We start from the raw sequence: 4,123 nt of genomic DNA on the forward strand, positions 1-4,123 counted from the left end.
ATACTTATATAATGTAAATTATATAAATTTTAAAATATCAAATGTTATTTTGTAAATTCAAAACCTCAAACGAAAAGTAGGTGTGACCTAGGATTAAGCTACTTTTTTCGTGTTTTTTTTCTTTTTTTGTCACTATTATGTATTTCATGCTATCAAGAGAAAATGACAGAGAAATTTCTGAAGTGTTAAAAAGCAAGACAACAGGCCCCAAATGAAGTCTCTTATGCTAAGACCCATATGACCAAACCAAGACTTAATTACAGCATGGCTCTCCCAGTAATGAAATCTTAGGCCAGTGGATCAGGAGTTGCCTATCAACACAAGTGAGGTAATCAGCCTGACAGGCCCTTGCATTTTTCTATAGGAAAGTTACCTTGCAATAACCAACCCACTCTTTGGCCTAGTATAACTTTCTTGTTCCTAATCCCTTCTGCCTATAAATGTCTTTCATTCTGTACAGCTCCTCGGAGCTCCTTTCCATCTGTTAGATTGGGGTGCTGCAGAATTCAAATTGATTTTTGCTCAAATAAACTTTTGCAATTTATAATATGCCTCAGTTTATCTTTTTAACAGAGGTCATTTTAATCAGTTTTACTTCATTTAAACATTATTTTTAACAAATGATGTTGAGCTTTCACTTAAAAGTATGTTAGTATATTTAATATGAAAATTATATTTTAATAAGTATCGTAATTATTTTTAGCATCTATATTAAGATGGAATTCACATACCATAAAATTCATCCATTCAAAATATATAATTAAAAAACAAAAAAATAAAATATACAATTGAATGATTTTAGTATATTCCAAGAAGACCTGTACAACCATCAATCACTACAATGTAAATTTTTTTTAACTTTAAAGAAATTTTTATTACACAAAGGTTGTCACATAATTGGATATTTCTCTACTTTGTACACAATTATTCTTACTCTCCACAGAAAGGCTGCTTAACTTTTCATCTGGTGATGGCAAACACTAAAATCCTGACTTTAACAGAATAGTAGTAAAAATGCCTCGGTGATTTAAGTTGAAAGCAGTACATTGGTACATGGCTCTTACACTCAGTTATCAGGAATGTACAAATGTCTTTTTATTCAAAAATACAAAACAAATTATCTGTAGGCATGGACAATGACAGCAGGAACCCATTATATGTTGTCAACTGAAACCAGTAACTGATGGTTATAGTGATTTTCTTAAACATCAGCCAGCCTTTTCTTCAGTCATTTCCTTCAACTGACTTCTCTGAAGTTATGGTTGAGGAGCACAGCCTTGAGCTTCCTCTCACAGTTCATTAATAATGGTAAAGCACCATTCTAGGAATCAGAACATGCCACCTCCCATGCCACATCCCATACCACCCATTCCACCCATTGCTGGGTCCTTCTCTTTAGGAATTTCAGTGACTACAACTTCTGCGGTAGTTAACAGAGAGGCCACTCCAGCAGCATCCAATAAAGCAGTTCTTACAAACTTAGTTAGATCAATGATTCCTTTTTCCACCATATTCACAAAATCTCCCAGCATAGCATCATAACCAACTTCTGAGGAACTCTGCATAATTTTCTCAACTATCAATGATCCTTCAACACCTGCATTCTTAGCAATGGTCATTGCAGGAATTTTGAGTGTTCTCTTAATAATTTCTATACCAATTTTTGATCTTCGTTAGCTGGAGTTATTGAGTCCAGGGCTGGAATGCAGCAGAGCAGGGCACAGCCCCCTCCCAGAACAATGCCTTCTTCAGCAGCGGCGCGCGTAGCATTGAGGGCATCTGTAACTCGGTCTTTCTTTTCATTCACTTCAACATCACTTGTCCCACCAACCTTCAACACAGTTACTCCGTCTGAGAGTTTTGCCAGATGTTCATTCAGCTTTTCCTTTTCATATTCACTAGTTGTGATATCTAACTGCTCAATGATTTCTTGAATACGTTTTTCAATTTGAGCCTTGTCACCTTTTCCTTTTAAGAGCATGGCATCATCTTTGGTCACAATGACCTCTCCAACTTTTCCTAAATCGTGAGGCTGAACATCTTCAAGATTTAGAGTCAGTCCTTCTTCCCCAAACACTGCACCACCAGTAGCAATAGCCATGTCTTTAAGCTGGTTCTTTCTATTGTCACCAAAACCTGGAGCTTTGACCGCCACAACCTGAAGACCAACTTTTAGCCTATTCAAAACAAGTGTACTCAGAGCTTCTCCAACAACATCTTCAGCAATTATGACCAAGGGCTTATGGTGAGTATTGGCAATTTCAAGAGCGGGTACATGGACTGGACACTAGAAATTTTCTTTTCACTCAATAGAACATAGGCATCTTGGAATTCACATTTCTGACCTTTTGATGTATTAATAAAGTATGGAGAAATATAACCTCAATCAAACTTCATGCCTTCAATAATTTCTAATTCATCATTTAGTGTTTTTCCATCCTTTACTGTGATGACACCCTTTTTTCCAACCTTTTTCATTGCATCGGAAATGATGTTGCCAATTTCTTTGTCTCCATTTGCAGAAATCGTAGCAACCTGAGCAATTTCTTCAGGGGTTGTCATGGGTTTAGACTGCTTCTTAAGTTCAGCAATTACAGCATCAACAACTAACATCACACCTCTTCCGATTTCCACAGGATTAGCACCTTTGCTAATCTCCTCGAAGCCCTCCTTGGCAATAGAGCGTGCCAAGACAGTAGCAGTCGTGGTGCCATCCCCAGCCTCTTCATTTGTGTTATTGGCGACATCTTGAACAAGTTTAGCGCCAATATTTTTGTATTTATCTTTTAAGTCAATTGACTTTGCTACAGTCACACCATCTTTTGTTACTTTGGGACTTCCCCAACTCTGTTCAATAATCACTGTTCTTCCCTTTGGCCCCATAGTAACGGCTATAGCATCGGCTAAAAGGTCTACACCTTGAAGCATTAAGGCTCAGGCATCCGCACCAAATTTTACATCTTTGGCATAGGCCCGAGTGGGATGAGAAGCCAGTGCTCTGGACACTGGCCTAATTTGGCGAAGGACTGCGGGTAATCGAAGCATTTCTGCGGGGCAGTGGCAGAGCGTGCGGACCGTGAGGCAGGCCGTCAGAGGCGGGTGAGGGTACAATGTAAATTTTTATCACTACCGCAAAAAACATCTACCCACTTGCAATCACTCCTCCCTCCCCTTCCCATCTAAGCAAATGCTAGTATCTTTCTGTGTCTACATATTTACTTATTCTTGACTTTTCATGTAAATGAAATCACATAATATGTAATCTTTTTGACTAGCTTCTTTTAGCGTAATGATTTCAATTTTCATAGATGTTGTAGTATGTACTAGTACTTCAGTTTTTTTTTTTTAACTTGGAAAAACATCCCATTGTATGGGTATGCCACTATTCATTCATTCTTTAGTTGATGGACATTTGTGTTATTTTTAATTTTTGGCTCTTAAGAAAATAATGTTCCTGGGGTGCCTGGGTGGCTCAGTTGGTTAAGCACCTGCCTTTGGTTCAGGTCATGATCCCAGGGTCCTGGGATCAAGCCCTGCATCGGGCTCCTGGCTCAGCTGGGAGCCTGCTTCTCCCTCTGCTCCTACCCCTGCTCATGCTTCTCTCTCTCCCTCTCAAATAAATAAATAAAATCTTTAAAAATAATAATGCTGCTATGAATGCTTTATAAACAAATTTTTGTGTGGACATGTTTTCATGTCTTTTTGGTATATAAAACTAAGAGTGGAATTGTTGGGTCATAGGATAACACAATGTTTAACTTTTTGAGGAACTGCCAAACAGTTTTTCCCAAAGTTTAGAACCATTTTCATTATGCCAGTGATGTAAGAAGGTTCAAGTTGTTCTACATCCTTGCCAACACTTGCAATTTATCTTTTTGATTATAGTCATCATAGTGAGTGTGAAGTGATATCTCACTGTAGTGTTGATTTGCATTTCCCGAATGGCTAATAATATTGACAGTTATTTCAAATATGGTTGACCCTTGAATAACCTGGGTTTGAAATTCATAGGTCCAGTTACATGTGTATTTTTTTCAGTACAGCATTATAAATATATTTTCTCTTCCTTATGATTTTCCTGATAACATTTTTTCTAGCTTAATTGTAAGAATATAGTGTATAA

The 4,123-nt window shown here is 37.5% G+C and overlaps 1 pseudogene; it reads right to left on the reverse strand.

Annotated features, from left to right (window-relative positions):
- Positions 1-855: 855 nt before the first annotated feature.
- LOC112825068 (60 kDa heat shock protein, mitochondrial pseudogene) lies at positions 856-3,100 on the reverse strand (annotated as a pseudogene).
- Positions 3,101-4,123: the final 1,023 nt, after the last annotated feature.

The sequence above is a fragment of the Callorhinus ursinus genome, unplaced genomic scaffold (assembly GCF_003265705.2).
Source record: "Callorhinus ursinus isolate GAN/ISIS: 27379988/994484 unplaced genomic scaffold, GSC_fseal_2.0 scaffold1, whole genome shotgun sequence".
Taxonomy (NCBI): domain Eukaryota; kingdom Metazoa; phylum Chordata; class Mammalia; order Carnivora; family Otariidae; genus Callorhinus; species Callorhinus ursinus.